Source organism: Felis catus, chromosome B4, assembly GCF_018350175.1.
Source record: "Felis catus isolate Fca126 chromosome B4, F.catus_Fca126_mat1.0, whole genome shotgun sequence".
NCBI classification, from domain to species: domain Eukaryota; kingdom Metazoa; phylum Chordata; class Mammalia; order Carnivora; family Felidae; genus Felis; species Felis catus.
This window is the reverse complement of record NC_058374.1, coordinates 60,014,196-60,040,466: the sequence shown is the minus strand read 5'-3', so window position 1 is coordinate 60,040,466 and position 26,271 is coordinate 60,014,196. Positions and strand designations below refer to the sequence as shown.

The following is a 26,271-nucleotide window of genomic DNA, read 5'->3' as shown; positions in this document are numbered from 1 at the left end:
GGGAAATGCTTGCTTGCTTTTCTTTTCTTTTCTTTTCTTTTCTTTTCTTTTCTTTTCTTTTCTTTTCTTTTATGTTTATTTTTGAGAGAGAGAGAGACAGAGTGTGGGTGGGGGAGGGACAGAGAGAGAGGGAGACACAGACTCTGAAGCAGGCTCCAGGCTCTGAGCTGTCAGCATAGAGCTCAATGAGGGGCTCAAGCTCAGGAACCATGAGATCATGACCAGAGTCGAAGTCAGATGCTTAACTGACTCGGCCACCCAGGTGCCCCGGGAAATGCTTTCTTTTTATAATGTGGTTTCCAGGAATACATTACGGTAAGAAGCATGGGCTGTTTGTAGAACTGAAACCATGGCCACTCAAAAACTCTTCAGTGAAGTAAATAGTAGTGACTTTTAAACCATTTCTCTTATTTTTCCTCATCTTGTCATGTAGTAGGCATATAGAAAGTCATGTTAAAAAGTCAAATCACTTCAATTGTCTCATGCTCTATAGCATAAAGTATCTACATGTGGGAGAATGTTGTACACATATTTATCAAGTGGAAATATATGTGAATTAAGATTGTACTTCTATGGTTAATGGTAGGTGGGCCTTGTTTCACTCTCTGATGAGTATTAAATAAATTAATAGAAGTTATATTTTGTTTATGAAAGTCTCTGTGTATCTTCACAAAACTCACTAATCATTAACCTATTCAAGCTACTACTCAGATAAAAGATTGATTTGTACATTGTGTATTCAAGTTCAAGTAAACTGCCTTTCTTTCCCAGGTGTTGATTTAGTGAGTGAGCCATTTAAAGATCTTTTCTGATCAGGTGCCGTTGTTTACATTTTGTGGTTTTCAAAGTAAATACAGTAATTTCAGAATAAAGCAAAGAGGTGCTGGCGGGTGGCATTGTTTGTTTTACAAATACTTGGAAGTAATTTGGAAACTTGGTGTTTTAGAGGATAAAGTAGGTAAAAATCTAAGAAAACAGCCCTCCACAGTAGAGATCCAGCCTCACTTGGCAATGCACCACTCACTCACCCTTGGTTCTTCCTGAGCCTTGCTTGCCCTTTTACAACTGGAGACCCTTACAAAGAGAGATCTATGCCCTGAAAAGGAAAGTGGTGGGTTGCCAGGAACTCACTGAGGCTTGGTTCTTGTTTAATGTGTTGCTACATGACTGACTGCTGTGTGTGTGCACATATGTGTGTGTGTGTGTGTGTGTGTGTGTGTGTGTGTGTGTGTGTGTGTGAATCTTCCATTGGATGGATTTAGAAGTGGTTAAACTTAAATTCACACAGGCTCTCAAGGGCCATACGGAACTGGAAGATAATAGGCTTATCTAGAGAGTGTCCTATCTTGAAAGCATAGATAGCTTTCTATGATAGCGTAGATACCTTGAAAGCTTTTAAACTAGCATTTTCTAAATGCTGGAAGTTTCAGCTCCTGTTCAGAAACAGGACTGTGGAACTTGTCCTTTTGAGTCTATATAGAGGTATTGCATAAAGCACAAGTGCAGCTATCATTGTTGTAAGAAGCTTCATAGTTATGCAACTTTCTTTCTGATTGTATCTGCGTAATTAAATACCTGCATGTGGGCAAATATTGGAAGGAAGGGAGTTAAACAAAGTTAATTGTGTGGCAAAGTTGGGAGTTACGTTCTGTAATGTTATCATATGAAAGAAAAAATCCCATACACAAATGTCATGTTGAAAAAAAAGTGTGATTGTCCAGTGGGAAAATGCAATATTTTGACTTAAGACATTAACAATGGAAGTCCTTTAAGCCCTATTTCTTTCTCGCCTTAGTTTCTTTCTATATATTTGGCCAGCATTGTTAGTAAAATTAAAGGCTGGTATCGCTATTGGTTGGCTTACACATATGTAAGCCACAAGAACAAGATAGTTCCCTGCTTTCTTCCTAACCCAACAGATGGACAGCACTGTTCTAGAGGCTTCTTTGGATGTATTGTCAGTCCTTCTTTGCCCTCCTAAGTAAAATTTATTAACAGCCTGAAATTCAAGATTTCATCATTTAAATAGCCTAGAAACACTTAGTTGAATAAAACCTTTGGGACTTGGAAACTGATCACTTTTTACAGAGAAAGCAAGGGCAACCAGGAGCACTTCCTGCATGTGCCCTGTGAGTCGTGCCATCATGGTGTATGGCAACCAGACAAGCTGAAGACAGTCCCCTGTGGTTGCCACAGGCCATAAGAGATGGTCAACGCACCGTGTGAATCAGGTAACACAAGAAGTTGAAAGACAAAGGCCTTCTCGTGGTTATGTAGGTTAGGGGTCCCCCAGATCCTTTCAGGATGGTCTGCAGGATCAAACTTTTTTCATAATGAGGCTACACACTATTTTCCTTTTTCATTCTTACTCTTTCTTGAGTGTGTAGTGGAGTTTTCTGGAAGCTACATGAAGAGTGGTGGTGTCACGTCTTGCTTGGCTAATGACATATGTGTTTGTGTTTTATTGTGTTGTGAGTTGCTCAGTTTTAATTTGTCATATGGTGCATATAGGCAAAGGAAATCTCTTTGGGGTTCTCCATAATTTTTGAGTGTAAAGAGGTCTCGGTACCAACAAGTTTGAGATTTCTTTGCTAAAAGAACAATCAGGTAGCATAAGTTGGAGTAAATATCATTGAGCTGTGGGAAAAGGCATGTGTTAAAAGCAGTGGATCCACAGGGAATAGGCAAGAACTGTGGTCAGGAAAAGTAATTAGAAATGAGGATGCCCGCAGGTGTACCAAAGAGGCAGAACAAAATGAGGGGATGGGAGAAATAGCTATTTTCTGTGAGCTTTTCCAGGTTCAGCTTTGTGTCCCTAGCACTGTGCTTACAGGAGGATAGGCCTGTGATGAATATCTGTGAAAGGGTGAACTTATCAGTATAAAGATGTAGAACCAAATAAAAATTTGAGAAACATATGAGGTGCAGTGTTTATCACAGTAATACTTTTAGTAGAGGGAAGAATATTCAAAAGGAGTAAAAAGATTTACACATCATATGTGTCCTAAGTGGGAATTTAATGTTTTTTAAAAAAAAAAATTTTTTTTTCAACGTTTATTTATTTTTGGGACAGAGAGAGACAGAGCATGAACGGGGGAGGGGCAGAGAGAGAGGGAGACACAGAATCAGAAACAGGCTCCAGGCTCTGAGCCATCAGCCCAGAGCCCGACGCGGGGCTCCAACTCATGGACCGCGAGATCGTGACCTGGCTGAAGTCGGACGCTTAACCGACTGCGCCACCCAGGCGCCCCAAGGGAATTTAATGTTTTCAAGTAATATTTAATGACATTAGAGGATATGAACTGGGAAAAAGGCTTATTGTGAAACTGTATATGTATATATACACAGTTCATATAAATACATTTCTAGTTACCTAAAATATGATATGGCTGTATAAGTGTATATTTTGGTGAATGTATCTGTGTACCTGTCTCTGTAAGGATATACACCAAAATGATAAACGTGGTTAACCTTGGGGCATGAAAAGAGGTAGGTTTTTTTCCTTTATGCTCTTTAGATTTTTCCAATTTCTTTTCAGTGATCATATATCAGTTCTATATTCAGAAAAACCCAAGTTAAAAAAATTTTTAATGTTTATTTATTTTGAGGGAGAGAGAGACAGCGTGTGAACAGGGGAGGGTCAGAGAGAGAGGGAGATACAGAATCTGAAGAAGGCTCCAGGCTCCGAGCCGACAGCACAGAGCCTGATGTGGGGCTCGAACTCATGAACCACGAGATCATGACCTGAGCCAAAGTTAGACGCTTAACCAACTGAGCCACCCAGGTGCTCCAGAAAAACCCAAGTTTTTTATACACAGACATACACACACAGTTTTTTAGGCCATTAGGAAAGAAAAAACTAGAGTTTCATATCACGATAGCTTTCTGTCCCAGGCTTAGAACTTTTTAAATTTCTTCACTGGTTATGTGAATTCAAGCAATCACTTCAAAACTGAATCCAACAATAAATGAAAAAAGTCATTCACCGCGATCAAGTGGGATTTATTCCTGGGATACAAGCATGGAATTTACAAGTCAATCAGTATGATACATCACATTAACAAGAGAAAGGATAAAAAACCATATAGTCATTTCAATAGATGCAGAAAAGGCATTTGACAAAGTCCAACATCAATTCATGATAAAAACCCTCAACAAAGTAGGTTTAGAGAGAACACTCCTCAATATAATAAAGGCCATATGTGAAGAACTCACACCCAACATCATACTCAGTGGTGAAAAACTGAGAACTTTCCCCTTAAGATCAGGAATGAGACAAAGATATTCACTGTCACCACTTTTATTCCACATAGTAGTAGAAGTCTAACCAAAGCACTCAGACAGGAAAAAGAAATAAAAGGCATCCAAATTGGTAAGGAAGAAGTAAACTTTCACTATTTGCTGATAATGTGATACTATATATAGAAAACCCTAAAGACTCCACCAAAAAAATACTAGAACTGACAAAAAGAATTCAGTAGAGTAAAAAAATACAAAATCAATGTACAGAAATTCATCGTATTTCTATATACTAATAGTGAAGTAGCAGAAAGAAATTAATAAAACAACCCCATTTATAATTGCATCAAAATAATAAAATACCTAGAAATAACCAAAGGTGAAAGATCTGTACTTTGAAAACTACAAAACACTGATGAAAGAAATGGAAGATGACACAAACAAATAGAAAGATATTCCATGCTCATGGGTTGGAAGAACCAATATTATCAAAATATCATACTATCCAAAGTAATCTACAGATTTAATGCAATCCCTATCAAAATACCAACAGCATTTTTCACAGAACTAGAACAAATCATCTTAAAATTTGTATGGAACCGTAGAAGACCTCAAATAGCCAAAGCAATCTTGAAAAAGATGAATAAAACTAGAGGTATCACAATCTCAAATTTCAAGTTATACTATAAAGCTGTAGTAATCAAAACAGAATGGTACTGGCACAAAGAGAGACACATAGATTAATGGAACAGAATAGAGAGCCCAGAAAAACCCCACAAATTATATTGTCAATTAGTCTTCAACAAAGGAGGCAAGAATGTGCAATTGGAAAGAGTCTCTTCAACAAGTGGTGCTGGGAAAACTGGAAAGCTGCATGCAAAAGAATGAAACCGGAGCACTTTCTCACACTATACACAAAAATAAACTCAAAATGGATTAAAGACCTAAATGTGAGACCTGAAATCATAAAAATCTTAGAAGAGAGCACAAGCAGTAATTTTTCTGGCATCAGCTGTAGTGACATTTTTTTCTAGGTATATCTTCTGAGGCAAGGGAAACAAAAGCAAAAATAAACTCTTGGGACATCAAAATAGAAAGCTGCAAAGCAAAGGAAATGGTCGACAAAACTAAAAGAGAACCTACTGAATGGGAGAAGATATTGGCAAACAACATATCCAATAAAGGGTTAGTATCCAAACTCTGTAAATACCTTAAACAACTCAACACCAAAAAGACCCAAATAATAAAAAAAAACAATGGGCAGAAGACATAAACAGACATTTTTCCAAAGAAAACATACAGTTGGCCACCAGACACATGAAAAGATGCTCTGCATCACTCATCATTAGGGAAATGAAAATCAAAACCACAATGAGATATCAGCTCACATCTGTCAGAATGGCTAAAATCAAAAACACAAGAAATAACAAGCATTGGTGCAGATGTGGAGAAAAAGGAACTCTCTTTCACTGTTGGTGGGAATGCAAATTGGTGGAGCCATTGTGGAAAAAAGTACGGAGGTTCCTTAAAAATTAAAAATAGAATCCCCCTATGGCTCAGTAATTGTCCCACTAGGTATTTACTCCAAAAATACACAAACACTGATTCAAAGGGATACAGGCACCCCCTATGTTCATTGCAGCATTATTTATAAATAGTCAAGATGTGGAAGCAACCTAAGTGTCCATTGATAGATGGATGGATGAAGAAGATGTGGTATATGTGTGTATATACATACATATAATAAGATACTATTCAGCCATAAAAAAAGAATGAAATCTTGTCATTTACTGCATGGAGAGAGCTAAAGAATATAATGCTAAGCAAAATAAGTCAGAGAAAAGTAAATACCATATGATTTCACTCAGATGTGAAATTTAAGAAACAAAGGAACAAAGGAAAAAAGAGAAAGAGAAAAACCAAGAAACAGATTCTTTTTATTTTTTGGAGTTTATTTATTTTAAGAGAGAGAGAGGGGGAGAGAGAGAGAGTGCCCGTGGGAAAGGGGTAAGGAGCAGAGAGAAAAATCCCAAGCAGGCTCCATGCTGTCAGCACAGAGCTTAACGTAGGGTTCGATCTCACAAACTGTGAGATTATGACCTGAGTCAAGACTAAGAGTCAGATGCTTAAACCAGCTGAACCACCCAAGTGCCCCATGATTCTTAACTGTAAAGAACAAAGTGATGGTTACCAGAGGGGAGGTGGGTGGGGAGATAGGCGAGATAGGGGATGGAGATTAAAGAGTGCACTTACTTATCATGGTAAAACAAATAAAATAAAATAAAATGATAAAAAAGTGAAAGGACCATGCACAAAAACTAACTCAAAGAGCATCATAGTGTTAAATTAAACTTTTAGAGGCAAACATAGGAGTAAATTTTTGTGACGTTGGGTTATTTACTGATTTCTTAGTTATTGCACCAAAAGCACAAGCAACAAAAGAAAAAAAAAGATAAACTGGACTTCATCAAAATTAGAAACTTTTGTGCCTCAAAGGACAATCAAGGAAGTGAAAAGACAACTCACAGCCTGGGAGAAAATATTTGCACATCATGTATCTGAAAAGGGACTTGTATGTAGAATATATAAAGAACTCTTTCAACTCAATAATAAAAAGATAAATAACCCAATTAAAAAATAGACAAAGAATCTGAATAGATATTTCTTCAAAAAAAAAAAGGTTTAAAAATGGTCAGAAGCACAGGAAAAGATGCTAAACATCATTAGTCATCAGGGAAATGCAAATAAAACCCACAAGTATCAGTTCACACTTGCAAGGATGGCTGTAATAAAAAATGCAGATAATAACACGTGCTGGTGAGGATGTGGAGATATTTGAACCCTCATCCACTGCTGGTGGGAATATGAAATGGTGCCTGACTTTGGAAAACAATCCAGAAATTCCCCAGAAATCTAAAATAGAGTTAGTATGTGACCTAGCCAAACCCTCTACTGTCTACCATCTACCACCTAGGTATATGCCCAAGAGACATGACAACATGTCCACATAAAAAACTGGCACACCAATGTTCGTAGCAGCACTATTTATATTGGCCCAAAGTGGAAACAACCCAAATGCCCATCAAGTGATGAATGGGTAAACACAACATGATATATCCCTTCAGTGGAACATTATTTAGCCATAAATGTAATGAAGTACTTATCCATGTTATAACACGGGTCAATTTTGAAAGCATTATGCTAAATGAAATAAGCCAGTCACCAAAGAACACATACTGTAGCATTCTATTTATGTGAAATGTCTAGAATAGGACGAATATGTAGAGACAGGAAGTAGATCAGTGATTGCCTAGGGATAGGGGAAGAGGACATAAGGTTGATGGTGTTGAGTGCAAGATTACTTCTTGAGGTGATAAAAATGTTCTAAAATTAGTTTATGGGGATGTTAACCCAACTTTATGAATACACCAAAACCACTGAATTACAGACTTTAAAGGAATGAACTTAATGGTATATAAATTATATATCAATAAAACTGTTATAAAGGCAAACGGTATGGAGTCAACCTATGATAAAGTGCTAAAACTCACAAATAATTACCAAGTTGAAACAACTTGGTGTACCATTATGTCTGTCTAGTCAGCCAAAATATGTAAAAATTATAAGCTCTAAGAAAGGCTATGTACAAAAAAAGAGAGGGGAGCTTTGTGGAAATGGGCACTGAAGGAGAATGTATAAAGTGATGCAGACTTTCTGAAACACTGTCAAATGAACCAGATATACTTTATAAGGCTTTGCCAAGGGAGGAGAATAGGGAATAACCAGGAAGCAAAGAGTTCTGATCTTAAATGTTAAATAATAAAGTACCATCTCTACCTGCTCATGAATGAGTACAAGTTCAATGATGAACTATCTCATAAAAAGTATTACCAACTCATAAAATGTATAATTAATGTAACTTTGTTGAGTCTGTACAGGATGGGGAAAATTTGAAGCCAATTTTGATGTATGTCCCATAGAAGATACTGGCTATTTTGTTGCATTTTCACACAACATTCTTGGGTATTGCTTAAGTTCCACTTACATAAAAATTGTTGCAGGTTAGTTCAGTCAGTTTCCTTATGGTCTGATTTGACAGCAGATCTAGATGGAAAGGCATGATAATCTTAGTCAAAACTTCTGTGCCCCTTGGGTCTTAAGAGTAGTCCAGAAGTGGCCAAAGAATTTGCAGAAAAAATTTAAAATAATACTCCTCATGATAGCTACAAAGGGAAAACAGTATGCAGCAATTTAGGAATGGGTTAGTAAATGGCGAAATGTCAACGTCATTGCAAAGAAATAGGTGTACTTTTCAATACATGTTCATGGGTATACATTTCCCCTACTAAAGTAAAAGCTTTACAAAGGGAGAAAGTATAACCGTGTTGTTCGTCTTTCATCCCTAGCAAATATCTTAGTGCTTGGCATATACTGGGTACTCAGTAACTGACTAATATGTAAGTCTGGAATACTTTATTTTTTGTTAATAGTTTTTCTATATGTGTGAAGTAGTTCATCATTAAAAATTAAAAGCAAAGCGAAAAACAATGTGCCTACCCTTATTGTTACTATGTAACATTTTGTTTTGAATAAGGATTCAAAGAGGATACATTGCCTTATGTTTTGAAATATTTTCCTTTATGTTTGTTAGTAGATCTCAAGTAAAAAAAAAGTGTTAGTATTATGGGAAAAATAAGAGCCACACATCCTTTCTGTCATCCTAGAATATTAGCAGCTACTATTTGGTGCAGATCTTTGCTGTTCAGTCAGAGTATCCCAATCCAGAATCCACAATCCAGGGCCCATGATTAGTTTTTCTGCTTTCCGTTGGAAGGGCCGATTGATTGTGTTAGGATCATTTTACAGTTGAAACAAATGTTCCTGAGGAGGAAGAAAGCAAGAGGACAAAGGTAACTGCTTCTCCTGCTTGATAATCATCACTTGTTGGAGAGGCAGAAAGGAAAGGAGAAAGACAGGAGCTGCCAGTCTTAGACCGGCCATCACTTTTCCTCCTGTTTGTCTCCTACCTGCAGTTGTTTTTGTCACACTTTGGGCTTTGCCACTTACAAAGGACTCACTTCAGACCCTGGGAACGTTTTCCAAGGACTGTTAAGCTAATTCCATTTTTCTTAAGGCTTAATAGGTTTATGTTCTGCTTTTTTCATTTAATTTTATGAGTACTTTCCCATATTGCTGGAAATTCTTAGAAGTATCATTTATCTTTGAAGTCACCATACCCTTACTTAAAAAAAAAAAAACAAACTTCTATTGTGAAGTAAAGCATACATTCAAAAATGTAATGTATATACCTTTTTGTGTATGTATATAGATACATGTGTGTGTATTAGGATATAAATTATATAGATATAGTAATAGAACTAACTGGGCAGAGTCCCCAAAGTAGCCCTGATCTTTTTTTTTTAATAGATACCATTTTCAGAGCAGTTTTAGCTTCATAGCAAAATTGAAAGCAAAGTACAGAGATGTCCCACATATGCATATCCTCCCCCATTGTCAACACCCGCTACCAAGAGTGATACATTTATTACAACTCATGAACCTACATTGACACATCATTATCACAAGGTCCACACTTTACACTAAGGTTCACTGTTGCTGGTGTGTGTTCTTTATACATTTATATACAAATGTATAAATGTGTATCTACCAGTATAGTATCACACAGAGTAGTTTCAGTGCCCTAAAAATCTGTGCTCCACCTGTTCATCCTTCCCTCCTTTCTAATCCATCAACCCCTGATACTTTTCCACCTAGTTTTATTGAGATATAATTGACACACAACATTGTATTAGTTTAAGGTGTACAATATAATGAACTGATATAAATATGTATATATATCTAAACTAATTAGTATATATATGTGTGTGTGTGTGTGTGTGTGTGTGTGTAACTAATTAGTTAACATCCATTACCTCACAGAGTTACAATTTTTTTTTCTTATGGTGAGACCTTTTTTTTTTGAAGATTTTATTGTTTTAGGTAATCTCGACATCCAAAGTGGGGTTCGAACTTATAACCCTGAGATCAAGGGTCACGTACTCCACCAACTGAGCCAGTCAGGTGCCCCTCTTGTGACGAGAACCTTTTTTTAAAATATTTTTTTTAAAGTTTATTTATTTTTAGAGAGGCAGAGAGATAGTGAGCAGGGGTGGGTCAGAGAGAGTGAGGGAGAGAGAAAATCACAAGCAGATTCTGCAGGGTCAGTGCAGAGCCTGATGTGGGGCTTGAAGCCACGATCTGAAACCAGATCATGACCTGAGCCAAAATCAAGAGTCGTATGCTTAACTGACTGAGCCACGAGGCACCCCATGATGAGAACTTTTAAGATTTACTTTTTTAACAACTTTCAAAAATACAATGGAGTATTGTTAACTTTGGTCATCATGCTGTACATTACACTTACAGAACTTATTTATCTTATAACTGGAAGTTTGTACCTGTATTCTTCTTTCCCCCATGCCCCTAACCCAGCCACCACTAATCTGTTTTTTGTTTCTGTGGGCTCAAGTTTTTTAGATTCCACATGTAAGTGAGATCATACAGCATTTGTTTTTCTCTGGCTGATTTACTTCACTTAGTGTAATGTCCTCAAGGTCCATCCTTGCTATTACAAATGGCAAGATTTCCTTCCTTTTTAATGGCTGAATAATATTCCATTATGCTCCATTTCAATAATACTCCATTGTATGTGATATATACCACATTTTTAATCCATTCATCTGTTGACAGACACATAGGTTGTTTCCATTTCTGAATATTATAAATAATGCAATGCCTGGGAGTGCAGATATCTCTTAAAGATAGTGATTTTGTTTCCTACACATATATATCCAGAAGTGGGATTGCTGGATCACAAATGGTAGTTCTATTTTTAACTTTTTGAGGTAGCTACACACTGTTTTACAGAGTGGCTGCACCACTTTACATTCCCAGCAATGGTACACAGTGGTTCCCTTATCTCAACATCCTCACCAGCACTTGTCATTGTTTGTGTTTTTGATGATAGCCATTCTAACAGGTGTGAGGTGATATCTCACTGTGGTTTTGATTTGCATTTCCCTGATGACTAGTGATGTGGAGCACCTTTTCATGTACCTGCTGGCCATTCACATGTCTTCTGTGGGAAAATGTCTATTCAGATTCTCTGCTCATTTTTTTAATCAGGTTGATTTTTTTTTTGTCTTTATTTTTGCTATGGAGTTATATGAGTTTTTTAAATATAGTTTGGATATTCATCTCTTGTCAGATATGTGATTTGCAAATTTTTCTCTCATTCTAGCCTTTTATCCTTTACTTTTTCCAGTTTTGCCTTTTCCAGAATGCCATGTAATTGAAATCATGCAGTATATAACCTTTTCAGACTGACTTCTTTTGCTTAGTATGTCTGCATTTAAGGTTCCTCCATGTCTTTACATGGCTTGAGGGCTTATTTCTTTTTAGTGCTGAATAATAGTCCATTGTCTGGATGTCCCAGTTTCTTTATCCATTCATCTACTGAAGGACATATTGGTTACTTCTAAATGTTGGCAATTATGAACAGAGCTGCCATAGACAGGGTGCAGGTTTTATGTGGGCAAAGATTTTTGGCTCATTTGGGTAAATACCAAGGAGCATGATTTCTGGATCAGATGTCAAGAGTACATTTAGTTTTGTAAGAAACCACCAGATGGTCTTTTAAAGTGGCTGTACTGTTTTGCATTCTCACCAGCAATGAATGAAGAGTTCCTGTTGCTCCACAGTCTTGCCAGCATTGGATTTTGGGTGTTTTCATAGGCATGTAGTTGTATCTCGTTGTTTTAATTTGCACTTCCTTAATTTCATAAAATGTTGACCATCCTTTCATTTGGTTATAATGTGAATCTTTTTTGGTGAGGTGTCTGTTTAGGTCTTTTGCCCAGTTTTTGATTGGGTTGTTTGCTTTCTTATTGTTGAGTTTTATGAGTTCTTTGTGTATTTTGGATAGTAGTCCCTTACCAGGTATGCTTTTTTTTTTTTTTTTTCAATACTTTCTCTTACTCTGTAGTTTGTCTCCCATTCTCCTGACAGTATCTTTTGCACAGCAGAAGTTTTTATTTATTTAAAAAAATTTTTTTTAATGTTTATTTATTTTTGAGACAAAGAGAGACAGAGCATGAACAGGAGACGGGCAGAGAGAGAGGGAGACACAGAATCTGAAACAGGCTCCAGGCTCTGAGCTGTCAGCACAGAGCCCGATGCGGGGCTCGAACTCATGGACCGTGAGATCATGACCTGAGCCGAAGTCGGATGCTTAACCGACTGAGCCACCCAGGCGCCCCAGAAGTTTTTATTTTCATGAATTTTGGCTTATCAATTCTTTGTTTCATGGATTGTGCCTTTGGTATTGTACCTAAAAAGTTATCACTTATCACTATACCCAATGTCATCTGAGTTTTCTCCTACACTGTCTTCTAGGAGTTTTAAAGTTTTGCGTTTTACATTTAGGTCTGTGTTCCATTTTTGTGAAGGGTGTAACTTTTGTGAAGGATGTAGGGTCTGTGTCTAGATGTTTTCCCCCTGCATGTGGATCTTCCAGCACCATTTGTTGAAAAGACTGTCTTTTCTCCTTGTATTGCTTCTGCTCCCTTGTCAAAGATACAATGGACTGTAATCATGTGGGTCTATTTCTGGGCTTTCTAGTTTGTTCCATTGATCAATTTTTCTTTTTCTTTTTTAAATTTGTTTTGTTATGTTTATTTCTTTTGAGAGAGAGAGAGTGTGTGTGAGCAGGGGAGGGGCAGAGAGAGAGGGAGACACAGAATCTGAAGCAGGCTCTAGGCTCTGAGATGTCAGCACAGAGCCCGATGGGGCTCGAACTCACAAGTGTGAGATCGTGACCTGAGCCGAAGTCGGGCGCCCAACCACCTGAGCCACCCAGGTGCCCGCATTGATCGATTTTTCTGTTTTTCATGAATATACTGTCTTGATTATGTAGTTTTATAATAAGTCTTGAAAGTTGGTGGGCTCCTGCCCCCTTTTTTTTTCACTAAGGACAAATTGAGCTGAAGGAGGGAAGGTGGACACCAAAATTTCACCTTTTGTATAGTAGAGGCTAGGTATGGAGGTTAGGCTTTAAATATTTTGGCCCAGTGGGTGTGCCAATTCTGAATTTAGAATCAGGCAGAACTCTCTACCCAGTCAGAGGCAGCATTCAGGTAATCAGGAAGCCTCTTTGCTTCCCCAGGCACATGTAAGCACAAGGGTGGAAAATGCCACAGTTTCACTGTCCAACTTGGAAGCAGTCCAAGTGGGGAGGATAGTCTTTACTAATGGTGCTATTAGAAAAACAGCAATACCAGTGCTTTGCAGCGAGTTTAAGAACTAGAACCTACCAGTACCTCAGAAACTCCCTTTGTGCCCCTGACTTTACTGTGCCCCCTTTTTTTCTCCCTCAAAGGCAACTGCTATCCTGACTTCTGTGTTAACCATTCCTGCTCTTTTGTCCTGTTATGTATGATGTATGCATGCATTTCTGACTTAAATGTACATGTCTCATTGTTTTCTGGGTCCATGAACTTGGGTGTAAAAAATTTACATGTTTATTTTCACTTGCCTTTTTTTGTCATGAGTTGCATTATTTTTGCTGGTTCATTGCCTTTAATTATGAGTGGAGGTAATCAAACATTAGTCTGAGAAAAGGTCCAAGGGCTTTACTAGATTGCCAGAGGCCCATGGCACCTTCTTGCTCGGGTATTTCCCTAGGAGTAGGATTGCCGGATCTCAGAAAACATGTTTTTACACCATTGCTAGGAAACCGGCAGACTCCACATTCTGTTCTTTCTCACCCAGATTCCTCATCTATCACAGAACACAGATAATGTGAGTGACTGTTTTCTCAGTTCTCTAAAAGATGGGATGTAATTAGTCCATTCTAGATGCAGAGGAGCGAGGTTAAAGTGTTATATACGATGAATTCCTTAGAGTGTTAGGGCTCACTTCTCTCCTGGAACCGCAGTTGTGGCATTCCATTTTTGATGGGCATCTTCTTTTTCCTGCGTTGGTGTAATGTAGTCAGACTAATTGAGGGTTTGACCCTGGCTCTGCCACTTACTGGGAACGTGACTTTGGGGTTTACTTAATCCCACTCTGTCTCACTATACACCCTGTAAAATGATGGTGATATAGACATCCTGGGGTTATTTGAAAATTAAATAAAATCGTTTGTGTAAAGTAACTAGCATGGTTACTGGCAAAGGTGGGATCACGGAGGGTTGTTTTCTTCCTCACCTCATCCCCTATATTATAAGGAATCAGAGATGCAGATACTAAGATAAAGTCAAGATTGCCTTCTTTTCTTCCTTGAGGTGCTGACAATTAATTTCATATTTGATATTTCGATGTAACCATATTTGATTCTGGTGACTTCCATCTTGTTATGGGTTTCCTTAGCTCAGACTTTGCGTGGGCTTGGTGGAAGTTAACAGTAGCAGAGATTAACAGTAATCTCGGGCAGCTCTAGAAAAGATGGTGTGGAAGTCACATACTTTGCCTCTGGGCTTGCCAAAAGCTGCTGTTCCCGTGTCTTGTGCACTGTCCTTTAGTCTTGCTTCACCACCCGTAATTATGCGCTAGTCTTTGAAGGCATTGTTCTCACCTTTCGTTAGGTCGCTTGTGTGTGCCAGCTCATAGTATCAGTAATTTTGTACTTCATTTGTCTAGATTTGGTTGATGTTTGCAAAGCTAGTGTAATTTCCTTAGGTAAGATATAATTTGCAACAGAATGGCACCTCACGATTTAAATAGCAGCTGTTGAGGGAAGGCAGACAGTTACAAACTACTGTTTCTGTCCCTTTGACAAAGAGCTGTGCTGTGATGAAATGAATAATGTATTTTAGAACATACCTGGGTTTGCTACTGTGTCTTGATTTTACACGGACAAAAGGTAAAAAACCCTCCTCATTTGAATTTGTTTTCAAATGTAACACAAGTTAGATTTCTGTGAGGGGATTTTGAAAGAATATCTGTCTTGTCACTAAGAGAAGGAAGTTCTTTCTGCTAGTTCATGTAATGGATATGGCCCATTACCTACTTCTTAGGATGGGTATTTCATTCAAAAGGTGAGAATTTATATGCCTGCATCATTCGTTGACTTGTAAAGTATTTACTGAACCTTTTTAAGTAGTAGGTACTTTGATAGACATTGGAGATGTTATTACAAAATAATACAGATACTGTTTCTGCCTTCATGGTGCAAATGGCCTACGATGCCCAGAGTTTAAGTCTGGCCTCTGAGCCTCGATCCCAGAGAAGACCATGTGCAGGGTTGGAGGTGGTCCATAGAGTATCAATAACCTGTTGTTGGAAAAACTATAGATTTTGTAAATATTTCCTTTGATATTTTCCTTGGCATTTAATAAGAAAGTTAAAAAGAATGTTGACTGAGGGGTGCCTGGGTGACTCAGTCAGTTAAGCGTCCTACTTCGGCTCAGGTCATGATCTCGTGGCTTGTGAGTTTGAGCCCCACATCAGTCTCTGTGCTGACAGCTCGGAGCCTGAGCCTGCTTCGAATTCTGTGTCTCCCTCTCTCTCTGCCCCTCTCCCACTCATGCTGTATGTCTCTCTCAAAAATAAATAAACATAAAAAAAATGTTGGCTGATTTCATTTGAGCTCAGGAGAATATAGAAAATCCATGTGTCCAGTTCAAAAGTTGGGTGTGTAGGTTCAGTGGAACCCGAAACTCAAAAGGATAGTCCAGCTACTGGATCAGATATCCTGCTATACCTGGAGCTCTTCTTCACAGTCTGGTCTGTGAGGACTTAGACATCCTCTTTTCCAACAAGAGGCTTTATATTCTGGACTTGTGTCTTTTAACAGAAACGTTACAGAGCTGGATTTTTTAAGAGCCATCGTGGCTAGAAAGACTGGGAAAAGGCTAGTGTTAAGGTGGGGAATCCTTTTTTCTTCATTAAGGGTAATTGATCTGGACAAATTAATCAAGTAAGGGCTAATTGCAAGGCAAAAACAACAAGCAAAGGGGGGAATATAATGTGGACTAACATTAGTAATCATCTATTATGTACTAGATGGTATTTGGTTATTTCTAAATTTTCATGGTCAATTTATGTATATTTTTTAATTTTTTTAATGTTTATTTGAGAGACAGAGAGAGCAAGTGCAGGGGGTGGGGGGGAGACAGAGACAGAGACACAGAATCTGAAGCAGGCTTCAGGCTCTGAGCTGTCAGCACAGAGCCCAATGTGGGGCTCAAACTCACAAACTGTGCATGAGATCATGACCTGAGCCGAAGTCAGATGTTTAACCGACTGAGCCACCCAGGTGCCCGCATGTTTTTTTAAAAAAAATTTAATGTTTATTTATTTTTGAGAGAGAGAGAGTGGTCAGCTGGTATTTTTAAATTGAGAAAAGAAGGTATCAATGTATATTTATGGATATTTAAAATATAGATTTACATACTGTGTCTAGTTAATGAAGAAAGAAGGTTAGAAGTGGGAGATAAAAAGTAAGGAAGGTAGGAAGAGGATGAAGAAAAGACTGGCTCTCCATGACGTAAGGAAAAAGATGGAACAGAAAGCCATATGGAAGGGATAGGAGACAATAGGAGAGGTTCTCACCTGGGCTGTTAATTTGGGCAGTTTTCTTCAGAATCAAATTTTAGCAACTGCCATTGTCCTTTGGATTCTGATTAAGACACAAGCAATTATTCTTAATACTTCCAGAACTGTCTTTGAATTTCTACAAATTCTCAAGTAGGAGAGTCTAAGCAGCCAGCTCCTACCCTCACTTTCCCATCTTCCACATTCCAAAGAAGTATTTAAAATTTTTTTTTAACGTTTATTTATTATTTTTGAGAGAGAGAGAGAGAGAGAGAGAGAGAGAGAGAGAGCGCAAGTAGGGAAGGTTCAGAGAGACGGAGACACAGAATCTGAAGCAGTCTCCAGGCTCCGAGCTGTCAGCACAGAGCCCAACAAGGGGCTGGAACCCGTGAACTATGAGATCATAACCCAAGCTGGAGTCAGATGCTTAACCAACTGAGCCACCCAGGCGCCCCTCAAAGAAATATTTTTTTTAAGGACTCTGCCTAAAGCATTATCACAACATAGTGTACTTCCTGAGGGTCTCATAAAATCAGAGATGAATTTGGATCAGATAGAGAAAGAAGAACAGTTGAATTAAAGAAACATTTTCATGTATTTGAAAAGTTTTTATGCATATAATAACTAGTCACTATCTCAAATGAGGCTGTAATAGGAGAAAGTAGCTTAGCCATTGTAGGCAAAAAGCACTTTATTACTAAAAAAAGAGTGCTGTTGAAATTAAAATGAGTTTTTAGATGTCTAAATTGAAATCTTTTAAACTATTTTTAAAAAGGAGACTATTCACCCATCGTAGTTAATTATTAATCCTGCTTATGCCTCCAGACTGTTAAAAGGTAAACTGAGGCACATTAAAAATTTGAAGTTTATATGGGCAAATATCAATTGGAATTGGGCAGTAGTAAACCAGGAGTGTTCCAACGACAGAAGCTAGGGGTGAGGTTTTTATAGAGAAGGTGCAGAAGCAAAGCAATGATTTGATTGTTTAATATTTTACAGTGTTGTGCAATTTGGGAAAGCCTGGTTGGCTGTTTGTGATTGGTTTCACTTTCTTGGATTCCCAGGCATTGACTCTGACTTGGGTTTTGGTTTGCTTCTGTAGGCTACCAAGACACTGGAGCCCACTCAGTCTCATGGCCTCCCTGTCTATGTCAAGACTATAGACACATAGCTCTGTAATTCAGTGGGATTATGCATGTGGTAAAAATAATTTCATGTCTGGCTTTAAAATCATGTTATTTTGTAGTGTTGGTTGAGGACCTTTAGAGCTTCTAGTATAAGATGATGCTTTTGATATTTCACACTCAGCTTATTTGAGCTGATGGGAGTTTGTTGTTAGAGCGTGTAATAGAGAAGTGAGGAACAATGTGAATCAGTCTGGGTCACCACCACCTGTGCCTCATGGCTGCAACCTTGGCTATAGTAGCTTGAAATTAGTCCTCATGATGCCAGTGACTGTGGGAAATGTCCCCTCAGAAGTGGGTGTCTGTTGCTCTGAATTCTAGGGCAGTGGTCTCTCAACAGTTTGATCGTATGTCGCATCAGAAAAAAGTGAGTGAAATGGATCTGTGTTGACTTATAGATTATGTGTTTATTACTCTAATACAGATTTGTATATACTATTGAACCTACACAAAAATAAAATTTAAAATAGAAGATAAAAAAATGTAAATTTAATTTCTAGCATTTTCTTCCACACTCTACTACTATTTGGGTGATCTTCTGGAATGTGCATACCATTTCTGGAACCTTCTGCTCTGGTGTTTAGCCATTAAGATGACTCAGCTATTTTCGTTGCCTGGAAGATATTAACTAGCTGCATGATCTTGAGCAGATATCCAAACTTAACTTCTTTGTAAAGTGGGGAGTGATTATAGTGGTCTCATAGAATTGCTTTGGAGATTAAAGGCAACAAGGTATCTAAAGGTGTTAGCGCAGTGTCTGAAATATTAACTATTTTCCTGATGTCATTGACAAGTTGTTTTTCCATTTCTGTCTTACCTCTTCTGTTCATTCATGACTACCTACCGACTTTCCTTTTGCCTCAGGATTTTTGCTTACTGCATTCACTCTGTGTGTTTCTGCTGGCTTTCTTCTCTCATGTGCAGAGACAGGATCTGTTTGGGCTCATTGTTTATAACCACACGTCCTATTTTTTCAGAGGCAATCCTGGTTTTCACCTATTGTCCCAGTGTAATTACAGGGGTTCTTTTAACTTTAAAGGTGTCCTGGTTTGGAAATAAAATAAAACACATGGTCACCCTATTTATTAATCAGTCACTATCAAGTATAGTGGACCTCTGTGAGGCAGATCTCTTAAATGAAGGCCACCTAGTTGGCACTGTACAGCCTAGAGATGGTTCTCTTCAGATGAAGTGTAAATCTCTAGTTTACCCTAGATGTTACCCAAAGAGAAGGGTTCCATAATTTACTGTCTATGAGGAGATGACAAGGGGAGTGGTGAATGTGACATACCCTTAGAGAGATGTCTAGTGTCAGAGCTAACTATAAATATATTTAAAGATATATTACTTTATGGAAGGGCAGGGATGTTAGAGTCTATACCCATGATGACTGTCTACCCAGACTGCAAAATGAAAATCAAGCATTTATTGGGTATTGAGCTTGGAAATCTAACTGTGCAACCTAAAGCTCAGCATTATGGTAAATATTTTCCAAACTGAGATTAAGTTCTTTTGATTTGGAATGAAACGTGCTATTATGTAAGGTCACTCTCAAGTTCATAATAGGAGTTAAAAATAGGTTATCTTATTCTTCACCAGGCTCTCTAGGAGGAGCAGGATCGTTTCTTGTTTTCTAATGGTTCATGTTGTCTGGCTCCATATTTTACCCCTGTTGGACATCCAGCAGGTATTAATTAGCAATTGTGAAGGTTATTCTAGCAGTGCAGGGTGGGGGAGAAGATACATGATTAATAAATTATGTACATCTTGGGGTGCTTGGGTGGCTCAGTTGGTTGAGCATCTGACTTTAGCTCAGGTCATGATCTCGTGGCTGGTGAGTTTGAGCCCTGCATTGGGCTCTGTGCTGACAGCACAGAGTCTGGAGCCTGCTTCAGATACTGTGTCTCCCTCTCTCTGCGCCCCTTCTTGGCTCACACTCTGTCTCTCTTTCTCTCTCTCTCTAAAATAAACATTAAAAAAATAAATTATGTACATCTTCATCTTCAAGTGATTCCTATAACTGTGTTTCTGAGTCATAGTACTTAAAATGATTAGTGATTTAGGGAGTCATAGAGGACAGATGTCATAATAAAGAAAATGAGATTTTTGATGTTTATTCCTTCTTTGATGACATATATGGGAATTGATAACATATGAAGCTGATGGACAAATTAACTTTGGTATTCCCTGAGATCCGTAGGCTTGGTTTCCAAAAATGAACATAATACTTGGTTGTGATTCTTAGAATCCTTAAAATCCTGGTACAATATTTAAAAGCAAGGGCCTTTATTTTCTCTCATAGAATGAAGAGCAGGCCGTGAATGTAGTGGGACGTAATCAGTATCTCATTGTTTCTCCAGGAGGAAAAAAAAACAGGGATTGTAACTGTGTGATTACTACACTTAGAAAATCTGTTATGACTAAAATATGGCTCTAATTCAGATTTTTCCACCAATGCTTGACATCTTAAATAATGAAATAAACAGCAACTTTTCCTTCAGAAATCTTTATGCATACTATGCCTGAATGATCGCTGCTTTGGATCACAGTCCATTTTTATTTTAAAATTTTTTTTTCAACGTTTATTTATTTTTGGGACAGAGAGAGACAGAGCATGAACGGGGGAGGGGCAGAGAGAGAGGGAGACACAGAATCAGAAACAGGCTCCAGGCTCTGAGCCATCAGCCCAGAGCCCGACTCGGGGCTCGAACTCACAGACCGCGAGATCGTGACCTGGCTGAAGTCGGACGCTTAACCGACTGCGCCACCCAGGCGCCCCAACACAGTCCATTTTTAATTCCCTGACCAGGACATTTAGAAGTCAATGCCAGCTAGTCATGAGTTCAGTTTCTTCCTCAAGTTTCCTATCTTTAAACTGAGGAGTAGACATAATTACCCATAAAAACCTTATAGGGAATCAAGCTAATACTGTTGGAGAAGGGCTGGGGTTATGTGAGTGCTGTGTGATACCTTACAGTCAGATTCCAGCAATGAATTTTACTTCTTTTTGTACCTCAACATGTACTTAAAAGAATGAATTTCCCCAGGTTTTTCCCCTTCCCTTCACATTCCTTTACTTCCACTTTTTGAATTTCATCTGTTCCTGTGGTTTAAATAATTATCTTTGTGCTAATAGCGTCTAAAATTTGTATTTTGAGCTACTTACGATTTTTCCGGCCTATGCAGTGACTCATCACACATGGATTTCCTGAGGAAAATGATATTTTAGAATCTCAAGCATTCTTTTGCAATTTAAAAAATAACTTACCCAAATATCAAGGAATGGCCATCATTATTACCACTAAAATTAAAAGGAAGGTCTTCTCTCCTGTGGAAAATGGGACACCCCAGTGGATATGTTCTGCAGGCAGTTTGGAAATCATGCTACTGAAGTTTTAGTGAGAAGATGGTTTGGAGATAATACATCTAAAATTCAGGTAGGAAAAAATGTGAAAACAATGAGAAATGATGATCTCTTTGTAATATTATAGCATTAATTGAGTGTTTTAATTAGGGAAGGCTTCCCATAGAAGGTATTTTCTTCAGCGACTCGAACTGGTGGAAAGCTGATACGCTGAATTATTCAGATGATAGACTAACACACATAAGTCTCTTATGAAGGCAAAAGAAGCTATGGGTTTGTGGCAGGTGTTTTCTGGCCTGGAATAGGCAATCTTCTGGAGGATAGTAAGGAAGGTTGGTGAAGTAATGACACGAGACAGGCGATGTGATAGAAGACATTCAAGCAGAGGTAAATACATTTCCATTTGATGCAGAGTTCTTGAACAGGAGAGTATGTTAAAAGCAGCATTGGAAGAAATTCACCCAGTGGTCTTGAGACTGAACTGGAAGAGGAGATGTGAATGATGGAGAGTCCGGCACAAACATGGTTGGTAGGTTGTCCTCCCGAGAGGTGGTGAGCTGTGCATTTCAGCACAATTTAGCAAATGGACAATGGTCGCTATGAAAGTGAAACGAGAGACATATCCAAAAAAACCTTATGGAATTTGATTAGTCAAAACCGCATACTATTTGAATGAATAGCATGAAGAACAGAGGAGTTGAAGATGTTTTGAAGCATATATGAGGTTTGAGCTGTATTAAATTACCAAATTTGAACTTCTTTTTTTTAGACTTAAAAATTTTTAGTTTTTAAAAAGTTAACATGTGCACAAAAGGAAACTGAAAAACACAAGAAGTAAAGAACAAAGTCATCCGTAATCACAAGCAGTTTACAGTTTGATTTCTAGGTCCCATGTGTGTATCTACACATCTAAGCATTTTAATGTAATTAAGCTCATATGTTTATGTATCATGCTTTTTTACACACCATGAATATTTACCATTTCAAAGTCCCAAAACTATGAGTATTTTGATAACCAAGAATACACTATGCCAACTTCATCTGAAAGAAAAAAAATGTAATCCTGCCTTTCTTGGTGACAAAAATTTCATAGAAGACAACAGGCCTCTAGATAAAGATTTTGGCAGAGTTACAGTTAAAATACTGCATTCCCGGGGTGCCTGGGTGGCTCAGTTGGTGAGGTGTCCTACTTCGGCCCAGGTCATGATCTCGCAGTTCGTGAGCTCAAGCCCCACATTGGGCTCTGTGCTGACAGCTCAGAGCCTGGAGCCTGCTTCGGATTCTGTGTCTCCCTTTCTCTCTGCCCCTCCCTTGCTTCCACTCTGTCTGTCTCCCCAAAATAAATAAATATTTTAAAATAATACTGCATTCCCTACTGTTCAACTAAAAATGAGACATAAAGTAACTGAGTACACAAAGTACAATGCTTCTAATAGAATTCATTATCCAAACCATAAAATATAAGCAAGGAGGTATGTTTCCACTGAATCACTTCATGTATTCCTATGGCACTGACAAAGAGATGCACATACATACATTAGCGGTTATTATTATTAGAATGTAGATATGAACACACCTGCATGCATCTCTCCCACCGTACTTCCTCCTGCCCCTCTGCTAGCAGCCTAATGCGAAAGTCCTGACGTACGTTTCTCAGAGACAGCTTAACACTTTCATGCCCACGATGCTTCCTTCCTATCAATTAAAACAAAAAGAAACTTATAAATTGGTTAATTCACTAGCTATGCATTGTATGATACATTGTCACTTTAGGACATCCAGAAAGCTTAGGTGTTACAAAATAATGGACCTTTGGGCGCCTGGGTGGCTCATCTGTTGAGCGTCTGACTTTGGCTCAGGTCAAGATCTCGCCGTATGTGGGTTTGAGTCTCCTGGCTTGTGAGTTTGAGCCCCACATCAGGCTCTGTGCTGACAGCTCAGAGCCTGGAGCCTGCTTTGGATTCTCTGCCCCTCCCCTGCTCAAGTTCTGTCTGTCTCTCTCAAAAATAAATAAACATTAAAAAAAAATTTACAAAATAATGAACCTTGTCCACAGCAAACACAGGTACTTCATAAAAGTGCACATACAGACCTCTAGTTATTACATAAAACTGTCTTCTAGATGTGGAGATACTAACAGAAAGAAAGCCCTTCCCTCACCCCTCCTCTGCTCCCTCCACCATTTCAGTGACTAAGTACAGGATTACATCCAGCTCCAAGAAGTGGTTTAACAGACACTCCCAGAACAGCCCTTCCTAGAAACTAACAAAAGGGCTTTTATAAAGGGATTATTTTACTACCTCTACTTTTAATATACTTTGGGCATTAGGACTTGTTTCTCCTTTAACACACAGTATTATTAACTAAAATGCACCTACAGAACAATGATTAGGCAATCTAAATTTGTCTAAAGACTCATGGGCACAGAACCCTTCTCTCCTCACTCCCCCCGCCCCAAGTGAACAGTCACCACACTCTCTAGCACATCAGGTTCAACACATCCATTCCCCAAATACAACCATTCCTGTAAATTAACAGAATAGTTAAAGGGGTTGTTATTTTAATTCTCTACTTCTAACACGTTCTTCACTTTCAAACATCTAGAAGACTAGACATTTCAAGTAAGGATTTACCAAATTTGAACTTCTTAAATCTACCAAAGTGGTAGTTTTATATGGTTTCTTGTATACACAACTAGTTGGAGGTGACTACTCTAAAAAATGGGTAATGGCATCAGTAAGGAACCAAGAATTGGAAGGGTAGCAATATTACCAATTATGTGAAGACAAAGATTTCAAGTGATTGTAGGTGTTTTTAGAGCTCTGAGCTGGGAGTGGGGTAAATTGTAGAATCAAGAACTAACTAACTAAATGCAAATTTCATGAATAATTTTTCTTTGGAATTTTAAATTTACTAACTGAAATTTACTAACTGAAAATTTAGTAGAGAAACTTTGGAAGATTGGTTACCTCTTTGGACAGTTTGGTCCTGACCTGGGCAACTGCTCAGTTTTGAATTATTTGGCTATTTAGCAAGAAAAAGTAATTTTGTGAATTTGAAAGGGAGCCTGGAAACATGTTTTTCTCACTTTTATAGTTTTCCAATGTAGCCACAAAGATAATTAGACATAAGTTAACTAAGAAACTAAAAGTAATTCTGTCTCTGTCTCTGTCTGTCTGTCAGTTGGTCTCACACACACACACACACACACACACACACACACACACACACACCCTGAGAAGAAAACACTTGAAATCTTTGAAGAAAAAGGCAGGTACATACAACAATGCACTGTTTGTTTACTGAGATATAATTGGCATACAACATTATATTGGTTTAAGATGTGCAACGTAATGATTTGGAATTTGTATGTATTGTGAAATGATCACCCCAATAAGTCTAGTTAACATAAGTCACCATATTTTTTTGTTGTGATGAGAGCTTTTAAGGTCTACTCTCTTCGCAACCCGCAAGTATACAATACGTGTCACCATGGTATTGTGTCACCATGCTGTAGATTATATCCCAATGACTTATTTATTTTAAAATTGGAAGTTGGTACCTTTTGACTCCTTCACTTGTTTTGCCCAGCCCCAGCCCCCTGCCTCTGATAACTACCAATCTGTTCTTTGTATCTATGAGCTTGTTTTTTTTTTATTTTGTTTTAGATTCCACAGATATAAGAGATAATATGGTATTTGTCTTTTTTCTGTCTGATTTAGTTCCCTTCTCATAATGCCCTCAAAATCCATCCATGTTGTTACAAAAGGCAAGATTTCATTCTTTTTTGTGGCTAACTAATATTCCACTGTGTGTGTGTGTGTGTGTGTGTGTGTGTGTACCACATTTTATTTATCCATTCATCTGTTGATGGACACTTAAGTTGTTTCCATACTTTGGCTCTTGTAAATAATGTTGCAATGAACATGGGGGTATGTATATCTTTTTGAGTTAGTGTTTTTGGTTCTTTGGATAAATACTCAGAAGTGGAAATGCTGGATTATACAATAGCTCTATCTTTACTTTTTTGTGGAAACTCCATGCTGTTTTACATAGTGGCTGCACCAATATACATTCCTACCAGCAGTGCACAAGGGTGCCCTTTACTCCATGTCCTTGCCAACTCTTATTTCTTGTCTTTTTGAAGTAGCCATTCTAACAGGTGTGAGGTGATATCTCGGTGAACAATGCACTGTTTTGAAATACTCAACTTGGCTGAATTGCCTTGACAGTCCTCTACTTTTCTCCATGTAGATCTTATTGGTGAGTGTAAATTCATAAGTGGCCCATGTTTACTCCAGTAATAAAGAATGTAACAGCATTGCCAGATTAAGTTTGTGACATTCTCAGCAAACCAAGGTAGTGTGAGTCTGGAGGAAATCTCCTATAGACTGCTTTGAAAAGGATGTGTCACTAGCCCAGCCAGCTCTCCAAGGAGGTATGCCACGCTAAATAGGACCAAGTAACAGTGAAGGAAAGGTTACATGTTTTTGAGTGGCAAATTGTCAGGTTATTTCTTCCCATTTCCTATTCAAACTCACGTCCAGTGCTTCCTAAATAGCACAGAAACACTAGCCCTGTCTTCTCTAAGCTCAGCCAATGTGGGGTATGGGGCTAAGTAGAATGAGCTCATTCTCCAGGTTCCCTCCATTTGCATGCATATTTTATTGGGTCTTCAAAGAAGCAGCTCATGAAGAGCCATGCAAGTGTGTGTGTGTGTGTGTGTGTGTGTGTGTGTGTGTGTGTGTGTGTGTGTGTGACAGAGAGGAGAGAGGGGAGAGAGAGAGAGAGAGAGAGAGAGAGAGAGAGAGAGAGAGAGAGAGATTCTATTTTGAGTGGTTTGTGCTCACTTAGGGTGAATGGGGTGTGATGTTTCATATTTAATCCCAC

At 38.3% G+C, this 26,271-nt stretch overlaps 1 protein-coding gene across 7 annotated transcripts in view; it reads left to right on the top strand.

Annotated features, from left to right (window-relative positions):
• The window catches only part of ITPR2 (inositol 1,4,5-trisphosphate receptor type 2), a 489,277-nt gene that overhangs the window by 52,373 nt on the left and 410,633 nt on the right, over positions 1–26,271 (top strand). The window contains exon 1 of one of the 7 annotated variants that reach the window (XM_023256871.2): positions 20,705–21,454. The exons of the other annotated variants lie outside the window; for them this stretch is intronic. The gene's annotated coding sequence lies outside the window, so the exon portion shown is untranslated. Of the gene's footprint in view, positions 1–20,704; positions 21,455–26,271 lie in introns of those variants that run through there. 7 annotated transcript variants of the gene reach the window in all.